Source organism: Manis javanica, chromosome 8 (genome assembly GCF_040802235.1).
Source record: "Manis javanica isolate MJ-LG chromosome 8, MJ_LKY, whole genome shotgun sequence".
Lineage (NCBI taxonomy): Eukaryota > Metazoa > Chordata > Mammalia > Pholidota > Manidae > Manis > Manis javanica.
Window position 1 is genome coordinate 21,990,625 of NC_133163.1, and position 27,688 is coordinate 22,018,312.

The 27,688-nt window shown below is 36.6% G+C and overlaps 1 protein-coding gene across 4 annotated transcripts in view; it reads left to right on the plus strand.

Annotated features, from left to right (window-relative positions):
* The window catches only part of DIO2 (iodothyronine deiodinase 2), a 227,482-nt gene that overhangs the window by 96,442 nt on the left and 103,352 nt on the right, over positions 1–27,688 (plus strand). For 3 of the 4 annotated variants that reach the window (XM_073242035.1, XM_073242033.1, XM_073242030.1), the window contains exon 3: positions 11,869–11,963. The exons of the other annotated variant lie outside the window; for it this stretch is intronic. The gene's annotated coding sequence lies outside the window, so the exon portion shown is untranslated. The remainder of the gene's footprint in view (positions 1–11,868; positions 11,964–27,688) is intronic. 4 annotated transcript variants of the gene reach the window in all.

The following is a 27,688-nucleotide window of genomic DNA, read 5'->3' on the forward strand; positions in this document are numbered from 1 at the left end:
GAAAAAGGGAGAGAAAGTACCTTTGAAGAAGTAATTGCTGAAAACTTCCTCCAATCTGGGGAAGGAAATAGTCTCTTAGAACATGGAGGTCCACAGATCTCCCAACACAAGGGACCCAAGAAGGACAACACCAAGATATTGAATAATTAAAATGGCAAAGATCGAAGACAAGGACAGAGTATTAAAAGCAGCCAGAGAGAGAAAAAAGATGACTTACAAAGGAAAACCTATCAGGCTACCATCAGATTTCTCAGCTGAAACCTTATAGGCCAGAAGAGAATGGCATGATATATTCAATGCAATGAAACAGAAGAGCCTTGAACCAAGACTACTGTATTGACTAGATTATCATTTAAATTTGGAAGAGGTATTAAATAATTCCCAGACAAGCAAAAGTTGAGGGAATTTACCTCACATAAACCATCTCTACAGTGTATTTTAAAGGGACTGCTCTAGATGGAAGTATGCATAAGGCAAAATAGCTGTCACCAGAGAAAATAAAACAACAGCAAAGGAAGTAGACCAACTGAATACTAAAAAATGCAAAATAAAAACAGCTATCCACAAAATCAGTCAAGGGAAACACAAAGAGTACAGAATAAAACACCTAACATATAAAGAGTGGAGGAGGAAGAAAAAGAAGGGAAAGGAATAAAGAATCATCAGACTATGTTTATAATAGCATAATAAATGAGTTAAGTTAGACAGTTTGATAGGAAAAAAGCTGCCTTGAACCTTTGTTAACCATGAATCCAAAGCCTGCAATGGCAGTAAGTACATATCTATCCATAATTACCATAAATGTAAATGAACTGAATGCACCAATCAAAAGACACAGAGTAATGGAATGGACAAAAAGCAAGACCCATCTACATTCTGCCTATAAGAGACTCACTTTAAACCCAAAGACATACACAGACTAAAAGTGAAGGGATGAAAAAAGATATTTCATGCAAATAACAGGGAGAAAAAAGCAGGTGTTGTAGTACTTGTATCACACAAAATAGACTTCAAAACAAAGAAAGTAACAAGAAATAAAGAAGGACATTACATGATAAAGGGGTCAGTCCAACAAGGGGATATAACCATTATAAATATCTATGCACCCAACACAAGAGCACCCAAATATGTGAAACAAATACTAACAGAATTAAAGGAGGAAATAGAATGCAATGCATTCATTTTAGGAGACTTCAACACATCAATCACTCCAAAGGACAGATCAACCAGACAGAAAATAAGTAAGGACACAGAGGCACTGAACAACAGATTAGAACAGATGGATGTAACAGACATCTACAGAACTCTAAACCCAAAAGCAGCAGGATACACATTCTTCTCAAGTGCACATGGAACATTTTCAAGAATAGACCACATACTAGGCCAAAAAAAGAGCCTCAGTAAATTCAAAAAGATTGAAATTCGATCACAAAGGTATAAAACTAGAAATAAACTGTATGAAGGAAACAAAAAGGCTCACAAATACATGGAGGCTTAACAAAATGCTCTGAAATAATAAAAGGATCAATGACTAAATTAAAACAGAGATCAATACATGGTGACAAATGAAAATAACAGCACAACACCCCAACTTCTGTGGGACACATTGAAGGCACTTCTAAGAAGAAAGTATATAGCAATCCAAGCCTATTTAAAGAAGGAAGACAACTCCAAATGAATAGTCTAAATTCAAAATTATTGCAACTTGGAAAAGAAGAACAAATGTGGCCTAAAGTCAGCAGAAAGAGGGACATAATAAAGACCAGAGAAGAAATAAATAAAATTGAGAAGAATAAAACAATAGAAAAAATTAATGAAACCAAGAGCTGGTTCTTTGAGAAAAGAAATAAAATAGATAAACCACTAGCCAGACTTATTAAGAAAAAAAGAGAATGTAGACACATCAAAAGAATCAGAAATGAGAAAGGAAAAATCACAATGGACATCACAGAAATACAAAGAATTATTAACAGTACTCTAAAAAACTATTTGCTAACTAACTGGATAACCTAGAAGAAATGGACAACTTTCTAGAAAATACAACCTTTCAAGACTGACCCAGGAAGAGACAGAAAATCTAAACAAACCAATTACCAGCAATGAAATTGAATCGGTAAACAAAAAACTACCCAAGAACAAAACCCCTGGACCATATGGATTCACCTCAGTTTTATCAGACATTTAGAGAAGACGTAATACCCATCCATTCTCTGTAACGTTTTCCAAAAATAGAAGAGGAGGCAATACTTCCAAACTCATTCTTTGAAGCCAGCATCACTCTAATACCAAACAGGCAAAGACACCACAAAAACAGAAAACGACAGACCAATGTCCCTGAAGAACATGGATGCAAAAATACTCAACAAAATATTAGCAAACTGAATTCAAAAATACATCAAGAAGATCATACACCAAATATATCAAGAAGATCATACATCATGACCAAGTGGGATTCATCTCAGGGATGCAAGGATGGTACAGCATTCGAAAATCCATCAGCATCATCCACCACATCAACAAAAGGAAGGACAAAAACCACATCATCATCTCCATAGATGCTGAAAAAGCATTTGACAAAATTCAATATCCATTCATGATAAAAACTCTCAACAAAATGGGTATAGAGGGCAAGTGTCTCTACATAATAAAGGCCATATATGACAAACCCACAGCCAACATCATACTTAACAGCGAGAAGCTGAAAGCTTTTCCTCTAAGATCAGGAACAAGACAGGGATGCCCACTCTCCCCGCTTTTGTTCAACATAGTACTGGAGGTTCTAGCCATGGCAATCAGACAACACAAAGAAATAAAAGGCATCCAGACTGGTAAGGAAGAAGTTAAACTGTCACTGTTTGTAGATGACATGATATTGTACATAAAAGAAACCCTAAAGAGTCCACTCCAAAACTACTAGAACTAATATCTGAATTCAGCAAAGTTGCCGGATACAAATTTAATATGCAGAAATCTGTGTCATTCCTATACACTAACAATGAACTAGCAGAAAGAAAAATCCGGGAAGCAATTCCATTCGCAATTGCATCAAAAAGAATAAAATACCTAGGAATAAACCTAACCAAGGAAGTGAAAGATCTATACCCTGAAAACTACAAGACACTCTTAAGAGAAATTAAAGAGGACACCAATAATGGAAATTCATCCCATGCTCTTGGGTAGGAAGAATTAATATTGTCAAAATGGCCATCATGCCTAAAGCAATCTACAGATTCAATGCAATACCTATCAAAACACCAACAGCATTCTTCAACAAACTGGAAAAGATAGCTCTAAAATTCATATGGAATGACAAAAGACCCCAAATAGCCAAAGCAATCCTGAGAAGGAAGAATAAAGCAGGGGGGATCTCGCTTCCTAACTTCAAGCTCTACTACAAAGCCACAGTAATCAAGACAGTTTGGTACTGGCACAAGAACAGACCCATAGACCAGTGGAACAGAGTAGAGAGTCCATATATTAACACAAGCACATATGGTCAATTAATATACGATAAAGGGGCCATGAATATGCAATGGGGAAATGACAGCATCTTCAACAGCTGGTGTTGGCAAAACTGGGCAGCTACATGTAAGATAATGAAACTGGATTACTGTCTAACTCCATACACAAAAGTAAACTCTAAATGGATCAAAGACCTGAATGTAAGTCTTGAACCATAATACTCTTAGAAGAAAACATAGACAAAACTGTCTTGAATATAAACATGAGCAACTTCTCCATGAACATATCTCTAGGCAAGGGAAACAAAAGCAAAATGAGCAAGTGGGACTATATCAAACTAAAAAGCTTCTGTACAGTAAAGGACACCATCAGTAGAATAAAAAGGCATCCTACTGTATGGGAGAATATATTCATAAATGACAGATCCGATAAAGGGTTGACATCCAAAATATATTAAGAGCTCATGCACCTCAAGAAACAAAAAGCAAATAATCCAATTAAAAAATGGGCAGAGGATCTGAAAAAACACTTCTTCAAAGACACTCAGATGGCCAACAGGCACATGAAAAGATGCTCCACATCAGTTATCATCAGAGAATTACAAATTAAAACCACAATGAGATATCACCTCACACCAGAAAGGATGGCCATCATTCAAAAGATAAACAACAACAAATGTTGGTGAGAATGTGGAGACAGGGGAACCCTCCTACACTGCTGGTGGGATGTAAATTAGTTTGACCATTGTGGAAAGCAGTATGGAAGTTCCTCAAAAACTAAAAAAAAGAAATAGCATTTGACCCAGGAATTCCACTCCTAGAAATTTACCCAATGATAACAAGATCCCAGATTCAAAATAACACATGCACCCCTATGTTTATCGCAGCACTATTTGCAATGGCCAAGAAATGGAAGCAACCTAAGTGTCCATCAGTAGATGAATGGATAAAGAAGAGATGGTACGTATACACAATGGAATATTATTCAGCCATAAGAAGAAAACAAATCCTACCATTTGCAACAACATGGATGGAGCTAGAGGGTATTATGCTCAGTGAAATAAGCCAGGCAGAGAAAGACAAGTACCAAATGCCCTCACTTGTCTGTGGAGCATAAGAACAAAGCAAAAACTGAAGGAACAGAACAGGAGCAGACTCACAGAACCCAAAAACAGACTAACAGTTACCAAAGGGAAAGGAACTGTGGAGGAAGGGTGGGGAGGGAGGGATAAGGGAAGTAAGGGGCATTATGATTAGCGAACATAATGTGGGGGTGGGGCATGGGGAAGGCAGTATAGCATAGAGAAAACAAGATATATATATATATATATATATATATATATTAAAATTCAGTAGTGGGAAATCTGGTATCTATTATACAGAACTTTAACTGACTACTGTCATGTTTTCATCTATCTATCTATATTTAAGATGTCTACAGCATCTTACTACACTGTTGGACAGTGACTGTAATGGGGTATGTTGTGGGGAATTGATAATGGGGGGAATCTAGTAACCACAATGTTGCTCATGTAATTGTATGTTAATGATACCAAAATAAAAAAATAAAAACTACACAGACCCATACATTGGTAGGAATGTATAAAAACAAGGAATGGGAAGGATTCAGAATGGTGGTTACTTGGTAAGGAGAAGGTTTAGCAGAAATGTTAGGTAAGAATAGAACCAAAGAGAGCTACAGAGAAAATTTAACTGTATTTGGAGTATTTTCTTTCTTTCTTTCTTTCTTTTTTTAAAAGTGCTGAATAAGACAAAACACTAACATATTTATTTAGGTGGTGAATGACTTGTTATTTTACTCTATTTTTAAGTATGTTTGAAATATTTTATTAAAGCATGAAAGTAAAAGTGAAGACTGATTTTTGGTTTGAGGAAATACAATTATATTTGAAATTGGAGGGTGCTGAGAAAAAGGGAGAATTTTAAGACTCTAGAGATTGGGAATAAAGCTTAGGCTCTCTTGACAATGAGGCATATAGGGCCTCAGGCTTAGGGGAATAGACCGAGCTCCATGCTATATCTTATTCTTTGTGCATCTTATGCCTGCAACTATCTCGTCCATTTGTGTCTCATTCATCTTTGCATTTCTGGTGCTGAGCGCATGGCCTGACAGCCAGTCAGTGCTGGTAGGAAGGAAGGAAGATTAGAAAATATGAAAAGGAAAAAGAAAAACTGGGGACTATAAAAGAAAGGCAGAAAAGGAAGAGGAAGGCAGTAAATGACAGTGAAGGGAGGACTATAAATCAGAGATAAGTTAAAGACAGAGGTGATGGTATTTGTTCTCTGTAGCCAAGAAGTTACGTTTACCTACTGAGAATGGAAGGTCCTGAAAAGCTAGGATTTATCTTCTTTTTGAGATACTGGGATCATATTGTTTTTTGGTACTGGGCCTTAAGCATATCTCTAAAACTTAAATTCAATTATGTTGTAAGGGGAAAAAAATGAAAATTTGGGGAAAGTGATGGCCAAATCCCCTGAGCTGTAAGAGATAACTTGCATTGGTGTGTAAGGGAAAGCAGACATAAAGAGAATTTCTTGAAGTTTTGCGTAAATCACAGAGTTGACAAATACTTACTGATTAATTGATTGATAGGACTGAACTAGCTTAGACAGCTCTTCAGCAAGCATCATATTTTGCATTAATTTGAAGAATACTTGCATTGAACAACTTACACACATACAAATAGTGCTTCACTGACAGGGAAGTGTTGCCTTGAACTATGAATCACACTGTGTGAATAACAGTATTAGCTGCATTAAAATTCCCACTAGAGCTATCCCCAGGGCCTGCAATTAGAGTCAACCTTAACTTGATTCTGTGGATTTATCCATTTAATTCTCTCACTGGTATCAGCGGATGAAGGGCAGGGCACATGTCGACTACAGGTCATCTGTAATTATGTTATTGCCGTGATAAATCACCAAATAATTCCGAGATCATTTCTCAGCCAACTAAATAGCATCAAATAATCATAAGATAATTTCTGTCTGCTGGCAAACCTCAGGGTTTTATGACATTACACAGTATTTCAGTGTCCAAAAAAAAAATTGCCTTTGATAAGTAGTCAAATTATTTGGGACTTTCAGATTTTCTGTATTGTGTTTTCTTCATAGACTAGAAGCTCTAAAAGCTCCTAGTACATAGAGTTACAGGATATTAGAAAAGATGAACTTTTATTAATATTCCAAAAAATTCAGTAGTGGGAATCTGGTATCTATTGTATAGAACTTTAACCGACTTCTGTCATGTTTTCATTAGGTATTCAATCTAAAAGTATAATCATGTGATGGATTTTGCAAACACATAAATGAACAACATGGCCTGGCCGTTTGAGCCCTGTTTCTGTATGAATATGAGCTAAGAATGGTTTTCACATTTTTAAGTGTTTGAAGGAGATCTAAATAAGAATAATATTTTATCACATGAAAACTGTAAAAAAGTCGAATTTCATTCATAAGGTTTTATTGGAACATAGCCACACTCATTCTTCTGCATATTGTCTGGGGCTGCTTTCACACTACAATCGGAGTAGTTATGGCAAAGACTATATGGTCCACAAATCCTACAATATTTACTCTATGACCCTTTGCAGAAAAAGTCTGCTGATCCCTCATCTAAATATGTTATTTTGCAATTATGTAGTACTTTTCCTCCCTGAGATTGGCATAAACAACTCTTTGGGTCACTTGAAGTCTTGGGGTTTGGCTGGTCGTCAACCATCACATCCACAGTCTTCCCAAGGCCACAAGACAGAGAATAGACAATTACATAGCCATCATCTATGTAAGAAATAATGTCAATAATCATGTAGAATTTCCTGAGCACAGCAAGAGGAACTATTAAAGCATATTTCCATTAGAAGTCCTTCAGCTCTTGCTGGAAAAAAAGGATCTTATTTAACCAACTTGTTGAAAATGCTTTACAAATAATACTGGTCATCACAGACAAAGAAAATAAGAGTTGCTTTTCCTTGGATCACAGAACAGAAGTTGCTAGATGAGTATCTCCTTTTTTCTTACTCATTATTTGGATGTCAGCTTGTATAGCTGAACTTTGTCCTGTGTATTCAACTCTTGATTTTTAATGTTTATTAATAGCTCAATTAAAAAAGAATTCTTACATGAAACTTGCTGTTTCTATACAGAGTTTGCTCATTTTCTTTTTTGGTGCTTTTTGTTTTAATTGCCTGGCTACTTTGGCTCTCTTATTAATGCTTTTTACTGTAAATGCTACACCAGGTTGGTCTTTGTGTTTTTGTTTCAACACGCTGATGTTGGTCACTGGGCATTGAACATGGGCAAAATATCCCCACATACTATAAAGGAGTTGTAGGACCATTAAAGACACAGGAAAAAAAATCCCCATGGGATTTGACTGTGTCAGAGTAATTTCTCTGCCTTGCTGAGGGAAAGTCTAGAAATAATGTTTTCCTAATAAAACTTATTTTCAATTACTGAATTTTATTGGAAATGTTTAACATTGCTATTGGCTTACCCATCTCTTTCAAACAGATGTGATTTTGTGTTTTCATAATTGCTGGATTCAGAAATACCTACATGAGGTAAAGACATTTTTTTTTTTTAGTGTCATGGTTGTGGAGCTTTAGCTTCCTTGGATGGCATTGGAGGCTGTTTGACTAGGCAGGCAACTAGTGAAGCTTAAAAAGTCTGAAAAGGCAGAAAGGACGTGGCAATTTTTCTATTGCTCCTGGAGAACTTCAAGAGAAGTTTGATATGACTGTGCTCCTGTCTGACACACATTAGTCCAGTGTTCAGTACAGAATTTTATATTCCTCTAAAAGACATTTTTCCTTTGCCATTTCTCTCTCTCCTCCCCCACCTTGCCTTCCTTCCCACTCTGTCTTTCCTCTCCTTCTTTCATCCTCCCTGCATTTCTTTCCTTCTCTCTCCTTTTCCTCTAGTCTTTCCTTACGTGTGCAAAAAGCACATGATTTCCCTTCTATTTTATGAGATGGTCTCTTCCTAGCTACTACTGATCATGATTTCCATTTAGCTGTACAAAATGGCATTTGCTTCAGAGAGTTACTATCCCTGCTCCATGCAAACAGGACAGGCAAAGAAACAAATATCAGGACCTTTCAGCTCTGACCCAGTAGAACTATTCAAGGGAAATTTCATTTATCTTATTTCCTTCTGTCTTTATGCCTTCCCTCCCTTCTTCCCCCAGTTCCCTGTCTTCCTCAGTTTTTGCTTAGTTCCTTTCTCCACTCCATTTCCAATTCCCTTTCCTCCTGGTTTCTCTCTTCCTTTTCTCTCCATCATGTAATAATGTAGCCATTTTGTGTTGCCATGTAACATACTACTGCTTAATGACTGTCCTGAGACAATACCCATTTGTACTTCATGGCTCTATAGGTCAGTTTCCAAGTGGGCTTGATGGGGTTCTCTGTTTAGCGTCTCAAAAAGTTGGGTGTTCTGGAGTTTCTGCACAAGAATCTGCTTCTAAGCTCATCAGGTTTGCAGAATTTAGTGTCTTGCTGTTGTAGGACTGAGGCCCCTGCTGTGTTGCTGGTCATTGGCCAGACACCTCTCTCAGCTCTTGGAGTCCACTCTTGGGTCCCTGTCCCAGTCCACCCTCCATCTTTGCATTGGAGAGCCTCCCTTGCAAGAATCTCTTATACAATCTCTCTGACTTTCTTTTCAGCTACTAATTGGAGAACAGTCTGTTTTTAGAGGGCTCATGGGGTAAGCATACGGAGGCCCACCTGGATAATCTCCCTGTGGTAAAGTCAACTGACAAGTAATCTTAATTACAATGCAAAATTCCTTTTATGCAAGGTAACTATCACAGGGCTAACACCAGAAGGTGCAGGTCATGGGGGTCATTTAAAAATTCTGCCTACCAGAAATAATTTTTTCCTTCCTCCTGGGACGGATTGAGATATTAGTGATCATGAAAGTTGACCTTGCCTTTTATATATGAGGAAACTCACTGATAGTCTCAGTAAAATTAGCTGAATCAGATGTTACCAGACGTATAAGACTGTGACAGGGATTTATGACTCCTGCAATAGTGTTTTCTTGGCTACACCATGGTGCTTTCATTAGAAAAGTTGTAGAATGCATAATTCCACTTTTTTTTTTTGCAACTTTCAACTCCAGCACAGCAAAAACAAGCAGCTCTTAAGATCTAAAAGGTGGAGCAGTCTTAAAGAAGAGCTTTTTATTTATTCTTTTATTTAGGGTTGTTATGAGTTGAATTCTGTCCACCCTAAATTCATACATTGAAGTCCTAACCTCCAGGACCTTGGAATGTTACCTTATTTGGAAATAGTGTCATTGGAGGTATAGTGAGGTCACACAGAAATAGGCTAGGCTCTAATCCAGCATGACTGATGCCCTTATAAAAAGAGGAAATTAGGGCACATACACAGGGAAAACGCCATATAAAGGTGAGGGCAACAATTGGGGTGATGTTTCTACAAGCCAAGAAATGGCAAAGGTTGTGAGAACCACCAGAAGCTCAGGGAGAACAGATTTTTTTCTCACAGATCTTGTAGGTCATCCTAAAGAATTTGTTTTTTTTTTTTTTCTCTTTGTGCATTAGGAATCTATTGAAAGTCTTACATGGGGCAGGGGTATAATCTGATATAACATTTATAAAACTAACCCTGGTCTATATGAAGATAAAGATTTCGGGTGGGCAAGAATGATGGCAGAGAAGGTATTACAATAGTTCAGGTAAGAGATGATGGTGACTTGGACTGGTGTTATTCTCCCCTGGCTTTGTTTACCTGGTGCCAATTATCTAGCTGGTTCTCATGAGTGGCATGTAGTTGTAAGAGGGGTGTCAGTCTGAGGACTTTCTTCTAGACCAGTCACCATTCCTTGGCTGCAGCATGAAGATACTTGAAGCTTCTCAACAGGTGTACAGTTCTACAGTACTTACTGTAACTGGAAATTCAGTTCCCAATATATTTGATGACATTAATGGGCTTTAAGGGTGAAGATTATTTTTGAATTGGCACTCTCCAGTCATTATGAAGGTTCTATCTGTATGTGATTTTCTGGACTACTGGTTATATGAGTGGAGAAGAACCAATCAGATGCCCATTTTCTCTGTCTGCCAAGGTGGGAGCACTTCTTGTTTACAAGGGCCACAGTCTCTTCTGAGTTAGAACTGGAGGAGATGAATGAGTCAGCCTGGGCAGCTCAAGAGAGGAAAAGTGACATGCAAAATAAAAAGCATTCTAAGGACTATTTATTTAAGAACTTTTCAACTGTAGCTCTCCAAGGAGCTTACCAGTTCTCTGTTTCTGCTCATGCCGATTCCAACTGAGGAGAGAGAGAGCTTGCAATGGTAAAGATCCTAACAATAACAGTGTTGAGCTCCCCAAAGTCCTTGGCCTGTTTTACAAATTTTAATAAATGTGAAACCCAATCTGCCTCTTCTAGGACAGAACTAATATTTTATTTCAATACAAATTGCAATGATGCAGTGTACAGTTGCAATGGTTTTAAAACTTTCAGTTAGAAGGAGTTCCTGAATCCTGATTGTGTAGAAAATGGACAATGGATGCTATTAATGAATCTTAACATCAGATATAATCAATGCAAGGACAACAAATCAAAGTGGGCAGCTATATTAACCAGATCATGAACAAATATGAAAATATGTGTGAGCAAAATTCCTGAGAGCAGTCACTTGGTGTATGCCACGGATAGATCTACAGGTGCACAGGTCTGGCCCAGATGACTACCTTCCCTCTGACTCTGCCAGTAGATCTCATACTATGTATGAAGAACCTCCCCAGATACACAGCCATATTTCCACCAAAGTGAAAAATTCATTTAGCCACCATGTGATACACAAATACTGATGTGATAGTGCATGTAAAGGCAGCTGGTGTTAGGTTTTGTGGCACATAAACATAGTTGTTAAGAACTCTGGAGTTGACCATCTGGGTTTGAGTATCTACCTACTGCAGCTCTTGCCATCTCTGTGACCTTTGCCAAGTTGTTTGATTCCACCTGCCTTACTTTCCTCATCTGTAAAATGAAGATGATAATGGTCATTTCAACATAGGCAGTACTTACATAGAATCATGAGAATTAAGTGATTTGATTTTGTGAAGTAAATGTGCTGAGTACATAGGAAGCTCTCTCTTATTTTTATGTTGTAGCATGACGTATAATATGATTGGAATTAGGTCAGAGGCCCAATTAACATAATGTCAGCGTGAAAGAGAAAGAAAGACTACATGTCTACTGGGACATGTGGTGACTATAACGATGTAAGAGAGCACATCCATAGTTTTACTTAAGCAGCTGCAAGGGGCTGAAAGATGAACAGTCGATGGTGTCAACATTGTGAAACATTGTAATTCTAAATGATTTAGCACTGTTGACTTTTATTCTATTCAAGTGTCCCACCAAATGTGATGAGTTTTTGAAAACGTGCTGAGAACGAAGAAAGATCAAAGTTAATGGCTTCATCTAGGCATTCCTGGCCGGAACCCTGTAAGTATCTTCCTGTGACCAAGTGTTCATATACTACTGCTGCTCCTTTGTTAATTTTTAATTAGTTGATTGGTCATTCATTTATTCAACAAACTTTTTGAATGTATGATGATTAGTTTTTTTAAGTGCAAGCTCTGTGCCAAGCATTGTGAAAAGCATTTTAAAAAGCATTTGAGATTAAAAGTATATCTTTCTTAATCCTCAGAAGAATGTTTGGAGGAAGGAATTATTATACCCATCTTATAGATTAGGTTTAATGAGATGCAATGTCTTACACAAAGTCACATAGCTTGTAATTGGTAGAATTTGAATTCAAGTCCAGGACTGTCAAATCAGAGCACTATGTTGAATGGCTCCTATGTTATCAGGCCCTTCTAGTTGCTGAAGAAATAAAAATAAATGAGGCAAGGACCCTAGTTTCAAGGAGATCAATTTAGGTCAAGGACTAGTTATGTATACAAAGAATGACAACACAGTGGAGTGAGTATTAATGGACAGAGAGCTTTGCTCCAAATCTTTCTTTCCTCCATCATCCAATCTATTCCTCCTGTCTTATAAAAATTTTCCTGTGTTGTATTCCATTTGATCAGGGCTCTAAACCCAGATAGGGAATTGATGAATAATTGGGTACATGGTTACAATGTGTGAGAGTCCTATATCCCAGGTGATATTTCAGAGTACTTCTGGAGGTGGCATCTTATCTGAAAAGAATGACTTCAGTAGGCCCCTCAGGTATAAGAGAAGAGCTATGAGGCTTATGGTGGGATAGCCTTTGAATCATTATATCAAACCACATGGGCTGTCATCTATGTGGCCACTATGCATATGGCCCTTTTATTTGCACAAAAGAAGAGACTTCCTCACCTCTGTCTTCCATCCCCTGCCCAGCAAAGCTTTCCTACCTTTGCTTCTTCACCACTGAGTTCACTTCTGAAGGAAGGAGGACCCAAGTCTCCATATTTCACAAAATTGGACGATTTTCTTTTGCAGTCAAATCTGGCAATGTAAGCAGGAAATTGAAAAAAAAAGTTCTTGGTATTTCCTGCTTCTTTGGAGATAATGAATTCAGAAAGGATGACCTCCTCCCACCAAGCTTAAAAAAAAATGTTTACCTACCCTTCTGTTTTCCAATCCAAACTGGTATGATAACATTCGGGAGGTCAACATTTGAAAATGGGTTTTAAAAAAGAAAACCACCCACACTCAAAAAACTATTTTCCTTCTTAGTAAATGTAATTTTAAATTTCAAAGGCAGGATTTAGGTCAGTGGTTTGGGTCATTTTTTCTTTTACCCAAACTGGGCCACCCTTCCCTTATTGTGCAATCCAAAGGAATCAGAAAGTTGTCAGGTAATAAAAATCTAGCAGAGAAAAAAACTTGGAATACTTTCTGCCCAAAGCTGCATGCCCTTAAGTTCTGCTGACTTGAGCAGGATTCATGCATTAGGAAGAAAGGACAGAATCTGGTCCACTGATTTTATTATCATTGAAGAGGAGATTTTTCCTGACTGTAAAATGGAAAAATATAATTCATGATTCAGACCCAGGCTGACAGGCTGAGCAAGAGATAGAAATTCACCTGCTGTGCCTTTAAATACAAAAATATGCAAGTGAGGGGAGACGAGGAGCTGCCCACACATGACCGGGAGCACTCAGGTCCCAAATGACCTTTCAGTTCCTGGAGCATCCACTGCATATAGATATGCTCTCAGACAGGTTCTGCAAGTGAGCTTTATTATGACATGGAAGCAAGACGAGGTGTGGTGGGCTCACTGGACAAGTGACCTTTTCAATCTGTCAATCTCTATTAGCCTCATAAATCATTTCAATGCAAGGCAGGAGCCAGGAAGACTACTTTTTACCTCATATATGTAAACTTTGAGTTTGCTAGTGCTGACGCTTAGTCTGCACTAATCACCTTTGATGGATGATGAAAATATGGATGATGTGTGAAAATGATGTTCCTTTGAAAACCCTTTACCATTTTCCTTCTTTATTACCCCCCAACTGGCTGTACTCATCTTTGAACTTGTCCGCTCTTCACTGTCTGCATTTACCTGACCTTTTGATTTTCCATGAATGTGCTACTTTCCTATACTAAATGCTTCAGTCCTGTGGTCCTTTGGCTGACTACATTTCAGAGATTCAGTTGATACTGGACAATTGATCTATGTATTTTTGTTGTTTGTGATCCTATTAACATGAAGATTCTCTAACAAGTTTAACTTTAATGAATATGTTTCTCTTACTCCAATTCTACTTATGTAACTCTGTCTTCTTAGAAGCTCCTATGTTTATTCAACAAACATCACCTAGTACTTGGTACATAGTAGACAATGAATATTTGCTGAATAGAAGAATGGCTTCTTATTCATAGAAGATGTCATATTTGAACTGGATTTTGAAGGATAGGTGGGATTAAATAAGTGAATGAGGCAAGGGCAGGGGTTAAAGCCAGAGAGGTAGGAAAGTACAAGGCATGTATGTGGCATGGACCCAACCCTGGGTACTAGGTAGGTAATCAACAAATATATGTTGAATGAATGTATAATGATGTTAGGCACAGAACAAATAGAAGGAAAAGTTAGAGAGCTTAGAGAGCTTATAGTTTAAGGAGCTTAGAATTTAAGCTATAAATAACTAATGATAAATCATTTATTCACTCTAAGTATTTACTGAATGCCTACTTTTAGGGTTCTCCAGAGAGAACCAGTAGGATGTACCTGTATCTTTCTATGGACAGATAGAGACATAGAGGCATAGATAAATATAAATATCTATATCCATATGTATCGAGAGAAATATCTATCTAGATATATATGGAGATTTATTTTAAGTAATTGGCTCACAAGCTTGTGGGGCCAGGCAAGTCTGTGGGCAGGACAGCAGGTTGGAGACCCAGAAAAGAGCCAATACTGCTGCTCAAATGCAGTCTGAGGGCAGAATCCCCTCTTCCTTTGGGATCTCAGTTTTTTTCCTCTTAAGGCCTTCAGCTGATTAGACGAGGCCCACTTATATTATGGAGGGTCATCTACTTAAGTTCTACAGATTTAAATGTTAATTTCTTGTAAAAAAAATGTCTTCTCAGTGACTTCTAGACTGCTCTTCCAGTGCCTAGTTACTGTAGCTGACCCAATGTGATGCATGAAATGGGCCATCACAGTTACTAAGTGGCAGTTCTTGTTCTTGGCAGTAAGCATACAACACTAGGTGAGATAGATGAAAATTCCTGTGATTGTGGAGCTTACACACAAAATCTGTAAAATTTACATTATAATACATGATAAATATTATGGAGAAAAACATAATAAGAAATGGAGAAGGGGAGGTACAGTTTTAAAGAAAGGTGAGAGAAAGCGTCATTGAGAAGTTCCCATTTAAGTCAGCACCTTGAATAGTTAGGCCATACAGATATCTGAGAGGGAAGCAGTCTAGGAGAGAGAATAACATATGTAAACTTTAAGCAAGAGGGTGCCTGTGTTTGAGGAACAGTTTTTGATAACATGTAAAATATAAGCAAATATGTAACATAGACAAAGCTTGTTACTGGATTATTGTGGAAAGGAGAATTATTTCCAACTGGAGCCACCTTGGAATAGACCCAGTCCCTAGTACTTAGTAGGTATTTAATTAATGTTTTCTGAATAAATGACTGGTATCTCATCATAGATAATGCTATATTAGGGCTGGATATGGAAGAACAGATGGAATTAAACAGTGAACACAGGGGAAACAGCGAGATGAGCAGTAGGAAAGTACAAGGTACTTTGAGTCATGAAACCTAGTACAGAGTGGCTGATTCATGAATGGTTTGGTGGACTGGGGATGGGGAGTGTAATAAAGACAAGGCTCAAAAGAAAGGTTGAAGCCTGACCATGAAAGGCCTTGCATCTAGACTACAGAGCTTGGGTGTCATTTCATAACAAATAGAAAACCATCTACTTTTTAAAGGAGGGGAAAAATGAAGTTATGTTGTGATTTAGGAAAGTATTTGCTAAAGGACATTCTTTAAACATTTATTCTTAGAGTATTGCTAGTCTTATATCAGAAAAGCCAATAACAATTTTCAAACAAATTTGGGACATACTAAAGCTAAGTTAAAGAGGTTTTCTTTTTTTCTGCAATAATTCAAATAACTCAATATGCCGATATGCATTGTAAAGTTCTGCTTTTAGGTGCAATCACATTTACAGTTGTTATTTCATTATGAAATGTCCCTATATATTCCTGGTAATATTATTTGTACTGAAGTCTGTCTGATATTGTAGCCATTTTAACTTTCTTTTGATTTGTGTCTGCATGGTGTATCTTTTCACATTTTACTATTTACCTGTCTATGTCTTTATAGGTAAAGGGTATTCTTACAGATAGAATATAATTGTATCTTGCTTTAAAAAAACCCAGTCTAACAATCTTTGCCTTTAAATTGAGGTGTTTAGACCATTTATATGTAATATAATAATGAACATGCTTAGATTTACCATATTGCTAGTTCTCTTCTATTTGCCTCATCAATTTTTAGTTCCCCTTCTCCTCTTTTTGTCCTTTTGATTCAGTTTTATCTCCACTAATGGTTTATTAGTTATACCTTTTACATTTTTTTTCAAGATTGTGCTAGGGTTTAAATATATATCTTTAAATAATGTTTGACATTGAAAATATATTATGCTACTTAATGTATTTAACGTATAGTGTAAGAAACCTTCAACAATATACTTTCATTTCCTCTCTCCCATAGTTTGTGATATTGTTTCATACATTTTATTTCTATATGTCATAAATCCTGAAGGACATTATTTTTGTTTTAGACAGTTAATTGTTAGAGCAATTAAAATAAGAACAATGTATATTCTATAGCATACTTTTAAAACACTTTCTCCTGGTCTTAATTTTTCTGTGTATGATCAATATTTATATTGGTACCATACTTCTTTTGATGAAATTTCTTTAAACAATTTTGAGTACACATCTGCTGACGATTATTTCAACTTTAGTTTATATGAAAAAGACTCAACCTTCCCTTCATTATTGAAGATATTTTCACTGAGTATAGAATTCTGGGTCAGCAGTTCATTATTTATTTCTAATAAAATGTCTGTTGTAATTCTTATCTTTCTATCTGTATGTACATTCCTTTTGTTTCTGGCTGTATTCAAGATTTTTTCTTTGCTTTTCATCAGTTTGACCTTGATGTGTGTAGGCATGTGCTTTCATATTTATCCAATATGAAATTTCCTGAGCTTATCAAATCTGTGGCTTATTGTCTTTAATTAGTTTAGAAAAGTGTTAGTCATTGTCTCTAAAGATTTTTAATGCTGTATTGTCTCCCTCTTCTCCTTCTTGGATTTTAGTAATAGTTAAGTTAGACCATTTGCTATTGCCTACCAGCTTTTAAATGCTTTCTTTTTATCCTCCACTCTTTTTGTTTTGTCTTTGTGTTGAAGTTTTTATGAGAATGATGGTGTTCTTCCATATAGTAACATGGTCTGACTTTTTCATCTTATTCTCTGTTCTACTTTTTTAAGGAGACACAAGAAGGGGAACCCCTTATTAAAACTGAACACCAGGTCTAAATGCCCTAAAGAATTTTATTAAAGAACTTATTACGGTCTGGTAGAGAAGGGACTGATTGACCTAATAAGAATTAAAGGGATTTTGCAAAGAAGGCTTTTCTTTGCTTGTGGGGACCCACAGGCTTCTGGGCCCTTCCTTCAGCGTGACATGGACTTGACTTGTGACAGTTAAGTAGTGGAGTAATAAACAGGTACAGGAACTATTGGTCAGTACTAAATGAAAAATGTGATATTTAATGATGAAAGACTAAAATAATGTCAAAGTCAGAAGCAAAGTAATTACATCAGTTATTACTAATTATTTAGTATTGATTTGAAAATTGTAATAGATGCAATGTAAGGGTAATCAATGAATTATAAATATTGGAAAGGAGGAGATGAAATCATTTGCAGATCATATAGAAATCTAAAAAGAATCAACTTAAAAGTTGTTAGAACTAACAAGACAAAATAAGGTATCTGTTTTGCAACTTAAATACATAAGAATTAGTGTTTCTCACATTTGTATTTAAAAATATGAACACATAATAGAAACAATTTTTTTATATTTTTATATTTTTATTTTTTATTATTTTTATTTTGGTACCATTAATATACAATTACATGAGCAACATTGTGGTTACTATATTCCCCCCAGTGTCAAGTCCCCACCACATACCCCATTACAGTTACTATCCCATCAGCATAGTAAGATGCTATAGAATCACTACTTGTCTTCTCTGTGCCTTACTGCCTTCCCTGTGCACCCCCTGCTACATTATATGTGCTAATCGTAATGCCCCTTTTTCCCCCTTCTCCCTCCCTTCCCACCCACCCCCACCAGTCCCTTTCTCTTTGGCAACTGTTAGTCCATTCTTGGGTTCTGTGGGTCTGCTGCTGTTTTATTCCTTCAGGTTTTCTTTGCTCTTATACTCCACAGATGAGTGCAATCATTTGGCAATTGTCTTTCTCCGCCTGGCTTATTTCACTGAGCATAATATACTCCAGCTCCATTCACGTTGTTGCAAATGGTAGGATTTGTTTCTTTCTTATGGCTGAATAGTATTCCATTGTGCATATGTACCACCTCTTCTTTATCCGTTCATCTACTGATGGACACTGAGGTTACTGCCATATCTTGGCTATTGTAAATAGTGCTGCAATAAACATAGGGGTGCATATGTCTTTTTGAATCTGAGAAGTTGTATTTTTTGGGTAAATTCCAAGGAGTGGGATTCCTGGGTCAAATGGTATTTCTATTTTTAGTTTTTTGAGGAACCTCCATATTGCTTTCCACAATGGTTGAACTAGCTTACATTCCCACCAGCAGTGTAGGAGGGTTCCCCTTTCTCTGCATCCTTGCCAGCATTTGTTGTTCTTAGTCTTTTCAATGCTAGCAATCCTTACTGGTGTGAGGTGATATCTCATTGTGGTTTTAATTTGCATTTCCCTGATAATTAGCAATGTGGAGCATTTTTTCATGTGCCTCTTGGCCATCTGAATTTCTTCTTGGAGAATTGTCTGTTCATATCCTCCACCCGTTTTTTAATAGGATTATTTGCTTTTTGGGTGTTGAGGCATATGAGTTCTTTATATATTTTGGATGTTAACCCCTTGTCAGATATGTCATTTACAAATATATTCTCCCATAGTGTGTAGTCACAAAATTTGAAAATATCTAAGTTATTATGAAATGTATAGAATTTGCATAAAGAAAACTCATCAAATTTACTAAAAACCTAAAAGAAGACTAATGAAAAGCTTTGAATTTTTGAATGATTTAATTATATGGGTAACTTAATATTTGCTAGAAATTGGAAAGATTCAGGGCTCATATACAGCAAAACTTCAAATATTTAGTAATTCACTTGGGAAAAAGATTGGAGAAGAGCTACCAAATGTTAACAGTGGTTATCTCTATATCATAGAATTCTGGGTGAGTCATTGTTTGTGTGACTTTTCTCCTCAACATGAATAGAAATTTCAAAGATTTAGAATAAAAATTTATTTTTTTAAAGGTAATAACATTCTTTTATAATAATAGCTTTGTGGATATGAAAAATGTAGCAGTTAAATCAGTGTTTGTCAAAGTACAGTCTTCAGTTATTTCAGCAGATTTCATCTGAAATATTTGTTTAAAATTCTGACTCTTGGATCAAATGTCATACCCGGTGAAACAGACTATCTTGACGAAAGCCCAGAACTTATGACTTAAACAAGCACCTCAGGTGCTTCTTGTGCACACTAAAATTAAGAACAACCAGGTTAAATGGTTTACTTAGTTTGTGTGCAAGAACAGCATTTTGGAGAGCAGAGAATGAAGTTGTAAGACACCTAAGGTCCTGCTCTTGTTGGTAAGGAATGGGTTCAGATGCAGAGCTAGAAGTACCTGGGGGATGATACGAGTCTCAAGAGTTACTAAGTCGCATCTGTTTATGCTTTGGAGCAAAAGTCCCAGGCGGTGCTCATGAGCTGTAGAAAAGTTCTCATTGTCCTGAACTCTCAGTGTTCTGTAAGAACTCTAAATTCCGGCTTATGAGATGAAACAATTACCTGTCGTGCTCACCACCGCATCCCCAGCACCTAACACAGTGCCTGGAACATTATAGATGCATAATTAGTATTTGCTTAAGGAATGGCTAAATAAAAAATTGATCTGCCAGGTATGTGTGAGACTCTAGTGCTTTAAGGAAATTGCCCATGAGCCAGGCCTAGGTCACTTACCTCTCTGCCTCAACCACACTTCCTATCCTCATTTTGATGGCAAAACCCAGATTTCAGAGAAATTAGAAGTTGCCAACTGTTAGGAAATTCTGGAGGTCTTATATCTTAAAGATACATGAGAGATTGTTGAATTTTGAGGTCCATGTGGTTTTTGTTTTAGTACCCAAGAACACTCTTTGACCTTATTTCCTGGGAAATAGAAGATTAATGAACTCTTTATGTACTAATAGCATACATGGTTCTGTGTAATGAGAAGGAAGTTCATGTATTAGTGTCTCCAGAGAAATAGAACTAGTAAGATATATGTATATAGCTTAATATATGTATTTATTAAGAGGAATTGAGTCAGCCCACAAGATCATGGAAGCTGAGAAGTCCCACAATATGCCTCTATAAGCTGGAGACACAGGAAAGTCCATGGCGTAATTCATTCTGAGTGTGAAGGACTGAGAACTGGGGAAGCTACTGGTGTGAAACCCACTGTGAGGGCCAGGAGAAGGTGAGATGAGGTGTCCCAACTCAGGCAGGCAGGAAGCAAAAGGGGCAAATTACTCCTGCCTCCACGTCTTGCTCTACACAGGCCCTCAGTGGATTGTATGATGTCATCCACATTTAGGAGGGCCATCACACATTACTGAGTCTACCAGTTCAAGTGCTAATCTCATCAGGTAACACCCTTGCAGATACATCCAGAAATAATGTTTAATCTGGGCACCCTGGGGCTAGTCAATTTGACACATAAAATCAACAATCAAGTACATTTCCTCTGTTAAGAATAAATGCTAAAAATATCTGTTATAAAGGTAAAACGATATTCTTTGTGAAGTTCATTGAGTTGTTCATTAACCTGAAAATATTTTACATTAGTTTCCTGTTGCTCCTGTAACAAATGACTACAAACATAGTGGCTTGAAACACAAATTTATTACAGTTCTGCAGGTTGGAAGTATGATACAGGTATCAGGGTGTCACTGGGCTAAAATCAAGATGTTGGCATGACTGCATTCCTGGGCTGTAGGGGACAATCTCGTTTTCTTGTCTTTTTCAGCTTCTATAGTGTCCCTGTTCCTGAGCATGTGGCCCCTTCCTTCATCTTTAAAGCCAGCAACATTGCATCTCTGCAGCCATTTTTCTGTACTCAAATCTCTTTGACTCTAAATCCAGTAAAGAAAAGTTCTCCAGTTTTAAACACCCATGTGATTAGGTTGGGCCCATCTGGATAATATAGGGTAATTTCATCACCTGAAGGTCTTTAACCTTAATAACATCTGCAAAGTTCCTTTTCCCATCTAAGGTCACATATTTACAGCTTCCAAGGATAAGGATGTGGACATATTTTGTGAGTCATTATTTCACCTACCACAGGGCCCCTAGGACACCTGTGTTTTAGGAATGTGTTGGGACATGGGTGAGTGCAGAAATGCTTCTTTTTCCATCACAGAGTGCCTTTGTTCTGCAACTAAATCAGACAAATGTTAATACTGCAAATGCCAGAGGTTGCAAAGAATTTACTGCTCAGAGAGGAAAAGGACTGAAGGCTTTATTTATAAACATGATGCTTCACTTGGCCTAAAAATGTTGAACTGAGATTCTGTTCTTGCCGTGAGGATTTGACAGAGAAATAACTGTTTTAATGTAAGCCAGTGCACCCCTTACTTCAGTTACAGAATCTGCCACTTTGTTCTTTACTAAGGTTATGGCATTTCAGTTAATGTTATTTGAAGTTTATGGACAGGATGGTGGGGGATTGGAGTCTTGAGACTTTAGAGTTAGACATTATTCATCAGTGGGAATAAACAACTTCTGACCATATTTGTTTTTTAAAAAAGAAGGCAAGAAGTCATCTCTGCAATATTATTGATATATATTAATGATGATCCTAAGATAAACCAAACATACAAGACTCTGAGCAAGATTGCTAGAATTTAATTAAGACACAGGAAGGGATTCTGTTGGTTCAGTATGTTTACACACTCTGTGTGCCAGTTATTTGCAGAGGGACATTAATAATCTGAGGAGAGTGTGACCTGTATTTGTCTGAGTATGTAAATAATAAAGTCCTTTTGCCAAAAGTTAAAACTGTTTATGGCCTGTGGAGAATTTCATAGTCACTATTTTTATCCTGTCATTTCTCCGTATCTTATGTAAACATCACTTGACGAGGATTATCTGCAAGCAGGAATTACCATTAAAAATAAGATGTACTCATCAAGCTTTTAACAGAGATACCATTCTCCAAACTGACATGCTGTCAGAGGCCTTCATGACAGTGAAGATATCATAATGAGAAAAAGAGGGTACATGCCTAAGAGCTCCAAGTTTTCTTCCTTTCACACAAATCTCTCTTGACAAGTGAAATGAATTCCCACATGCACTCCAAGGAGGTGTGTGTGTGTTGCGTATCTCCTTCTGCCAATGAACATCCAATTTAACTATAAATCACTGAGACTGTTCCTTTATATTTCAGATTATTTAGGCGGTGGAACCAGCTGTTGATGTGGTTATCCACCCATAATACTTGTCAATATAGGGCAGTGATTTAACTCTGGGGACATAAAAAGCAGGAGTTGAAGGGTCCCGTAGTATTTGCTGCCTAGTGACATCCTGTAGTTTCTGGGATCTCTGTTTCCTATGTTTGGGGGTGAAAGGCCATGGAGTGTGATGGTTAAGAGTGAGACCTCTCAGAAGGCCTCATTTTATGTCCTGACTCTGCCACTTTCCAGTTGTGCGATGTTGGGAAAGTCATGTACCCTTAAAGAACCTCAGTTTCTTCCTCTATGAAAATGGGGATAAAAGTGGTACTTATCTCATAGGACTGTTGTGAGAATTAAGTCATTTCTAGATGTGGAGTGTGGAGTGCTTAGAACAATACCTGACACAAACTGAGCGCAAGTGAGTGGTACCACATTGCCATCCTTGCTTGAGGGCATTTTGAAGGTGAAACATTTTTATAATCAGTTGTAAAAATAACTTTTTAGCAAACTGAATTACTTCTAGATATACTTTTAGGAAAGCTGGGTATTTGAAAGAAGGTTGGAAATGCGCTGAGTAGTGGAAAAGCACCTCACTCTCAGGATGTTATTATCTTCCATTCTTTCAGAGGGTGAGGCCACACCTGTATCTCCACAATATTTGATCAGTGAGCTATGAAATCATAGGAATAAGCCTCTTTCCCACCTCTTTTACTTACCAAGTGACACAGAGCTGGAACTAGGGTGAGGCACTAAACTTTGGTACCAAAGCTGCCCACCACTATGAATAAAAAATAATACAATATTTTAAAAAATAAAAATTAATATAAAAAAATTTAGGATGAATACAAAAGGTTAATTAAAGACAGGATAAGCTCAATGATTTTCCCTTTTTCCTTACCCTCCAATATGGCTTGTCATCATACTGGGTAATGCCCTACTGCCATCCATATAAAAATCTAAATTATTCAGAAATATACATAACAACAATTGTTAACATTAATAGATGACTATGCTAGGCACTATGCTAGGTGCTTTAAATGAAGGAATCAATGATTACAAATACTCCCATATGCACATCATTAAACTGAAATTAAGTGACTGGTGCTAAGGTAGTGATGGGTGGAATTGAGATTCAAACCCAGGCAGTCTGATTATAGATTTATGATCCTGTTCTCTGTTCCACCAGTGTCCCTCAAATGTGATTCAGTGTCCCTGCAGTGTGATTATTTGTAGATTCCTAATAAAGATGCAGGCACAAACCCAGACCTACTGAATCCATCACTTATGATGAGGCTTGGAAATATGCATTTAACAAGATCCCCCCTTCCCTTCAGCCTGGTTCACCTTCCCACCCTACAATTCTCCCTGGATTTAACCACATGAAGTAGCTTTCCGCCTTTATGTCTGTACAAATAGGCTTCTATTTGTATGTTCTTGCTTCAGAGAAGGTCCATAAATATAATGCCTCATGGTTATCTTTGGTTCAAAGAGAAATGAGTGTTAAAACCATGCCTCAATGCACTTTTATTGTACACTGTTATTTGTTTATCCTTTCTTATGGAAACACTGATTCTTGGCAATTTTTTTTCCTTTCTCAAGAGTAGTACTATCACCATTTATAATTAATGTAATTATTGATATGATCGGATTTACATCTGCCTTTCTATTTAGAAAACTATAGAAAATGATTGTTATCTTTTCTATTATACCTTGTTTTCCAACTTTTTTGGATTAATTAAATGTCATGATTTATCTCTACTATTGACTTACTAGGTATACTTAAAAAAAAAGTGGTTGTTCCTAGGGTTTATAATATGCATCTTTAACTTATCAGTCTTCCTTCCAATAATATCACATAACTACACATATATTGAAGAATCATACTCCAGTGTACTTCTCTCTCCCTGTCCTCTTTATGGTACATCTTGCATCTACATATAAAGTACATGCTACATTATTATTAATTTGAACAGTGAATTGTGCTCCAAAGCGATTTTCTTAAGTGCAAATGAGAGGTTTTTTTTTTCTATTTCCATATTATCATTTCTGGTGCTTTCCATGTATTTGTCTAGATTGAAACATCTATAAGGTACCCTTTTCCTTCTGCCTGAAGAAATTCTAGTGATAAATTATTGAATTTTTTTTTTTTTTTTTTGGTCTGGAGAAATCTTAAATTAAACCTTCATTTTTGATATGTATTTTTGCCGGGTGTAGAATTCTTGATTGATAGGGGGTTTTTTTTGTTTCAATACTTTGAAAATGTCACTTCACTGCCTTCTTGCTAACATAGTTTCTCTTAAGAAGTGTTGTGTAATATTTACCTTCTATCTTTTATAAGTAATGCCTTTTTCACTGAATGTTTTTAAGATTTTCTCTTTATTATTTGTTTTTTGGTCATTTTATTATGATATGAGTTATACTAATTTTCTTCATGTCTGTTTTGCTTGGGTTGTGTTAAGCTTCTGGGATTTGTGGGTTTGTAGTTTTCATTAAATTTGGAAAATTTTTGCTATTATTTTTTTGAGTATTCTCCCCTTATATGTTTTATCACTTGATATGTCACACAGTCACTTATGCTTTGTTCATATTTTAGTCTTTTTTCTTATGGATATTTTCTATTGCTTTGTCTAAAAGTTCACTGGTTTATTTTTTTCCTTCGTTGTTAGTCCACCCAGTGCATTATTCATGTTAGAGATGGTTTGATTTGGTTCTTCTTTGTATATTCCATTTCTGTCATCATGCTCATGGTTTACCCTTTATCTTCTTGAACATATTAAGCATATTTATAGTAGCTATTTTAATATCCTTGTCTACTAATCCTCTCATCTTCTCATTTCTGGATATAGTTCTATTAATTCATTTTTCTTCTGAAAATGGGTCACAGTTTCCCACATAGTTGCATGTCCAGTGATTTTTTTACTGCATGTCAGCATTGTGAATTTTATGTACTTGGGTGCTGAATTGTTTCATATGTTAATACTGTTTGGCTTTGTTCTGGATTGCAGTTATATTACTTTAAATTATCCTGATCCTTTTGAGGCTTGCTTTTAAGTATCATTAGGAAAGATGTAAAGTCAGCCTTTAGTCTAAGGCTAATTTAACCCCACTTCTAAGGACTCTATCTGGTTCCCATGTATTAGGAACTCTTTCTATTAAGTCTGATTGGCACAGGGCTATTTCTGTCTCTGTCCCTTTCTCTGTTTTAATTGGTAAAGGCTGACTTTATATCTCCAAGAAGGGAGCAATTACAGAGCTCACATTTATTTGTTTCACTTCTCACAAGGATTACTGGACTATGCTGCCAGTTGTCTAATATTTGAGTATCATTATTCCAGTTTTATTGCTGTTTAAGTTATGAAGGTCAGTCTGGTCTACATTACTTCTTCATGACTGGAATTCAAAGTCACCATAACGGTAGTACTATTTAAAATCCAAGGCCATTTTGTGTATTATTTAATCCATATCACTGTCCTTCCCTTTTCATAGATTAGGAAACTGAGCCTCAGATAGAGAAGTTAAATATGTAGAGGAATGGTGCAGCACAGAGGTGAAGAGCATGGCTAAAGCGACAGCACCATGTACTCAAATATTGGCTTCTTCACTAATGAGCCATTTGATCACTCTGCATTTGTTCAACATTAATAATAATAAAGTTATAATATCTTATTCATTAAGCTATTATATAGACTGCATGACATAATAAATATCAGGCATTCAAAACAGCGCCTGGCAGATACTACATTTTCAGTAAATGTTAGTTACTGTTATTTCCAAAGTCACGTGCCCTGTGGTGGAACATGGTCTAAAGTGCATGCAGTCTCTGTAGCTCTTGAATTCATGCACTTTCCACTATTTCATGTTGCCTCTGAAGAGTGAAGATTCTGAGCTTACTATTCTCAAGACTTAATTGATGAAGTCTGGTTAAAAAAAAAAGTCTTAATAGTCTTTCATAACATATACACATTGAATGTATTGTTTTAGGTTTCCAAGTATTCAAACAATAGAACTAGCTGTTTCTGATGTACATTTAGCCCCCATGATACCAGTCAATTTAGGGGCAGTGGCTTAGGTTTGGGAATAAAAAATTGAAGCTGAAGGACCCTAGATGTCTGCTCCCTACAGGAGTCCAATACTTCGATAGCATGGCAAGCTCATGGTGCAGATAACTGTGGTAAATAATTATTTTCTCTCCTTTTCCATTTCAGGCCACTCTTTTGCCATATATCCATGTTGTACCTCTCAACTCTCAGCCCATACAAATATTTCGATGGCATCCTTGCCTGAATCACAATGTCCATGTTTCTGTAATTTCCTTTCATCTTCAAAAAACTGTGAAGGATTACTTCAATGAAAGATCAGTCTCTTTCAGGAGGCATGTTTCTATTTAGACATCTTGAGGACATAATAAAAAGACACTGGATCTTTTTTTCCTTATTCAAAGAAGAAGGCGAGGGAGAAAGAAATACAGAGAAGAAAGGAGGAGGGAGAGGGAGGGAGAGACAGACTTCCTAGACAGTACCATGGAATAAAAAGAAATGATCAAATAGAAACTTCTATTATATCCAAATGTTAACGAGAAACAGGAAATATTCAGGTTTCCTAAAAGTGATTTTGCTTTAAATTTAAGACTAAGATTAAGTGATGAACTCAGTGTTGGGATCTCCTGTAAAAGTACCACCAACCCCCACCTGTCCTAAAAAGGTAAATAAAGAATTGATAAACTGCCACCTTCCTTATGCACGAGCTTATCTACATTGGCAAGCTCTTAAAATGGCTGTTCGTTTCTTACCAACATGGCCTTCTTTTCTCAGATTTTGTCTCAGTTGATGTAACTTTCCTATCAAAAGGATAATTCTTTTAAGGCCAATCTGTTTTTTAAATAATCTGGGGTCACTTCAGGCCTTTAAGGGTTTAGTGGGTTTAAATTTTTAAAAATTTCTTCATTTCTTTTTTGTGTCTCTGTCATTTCCCTTTAC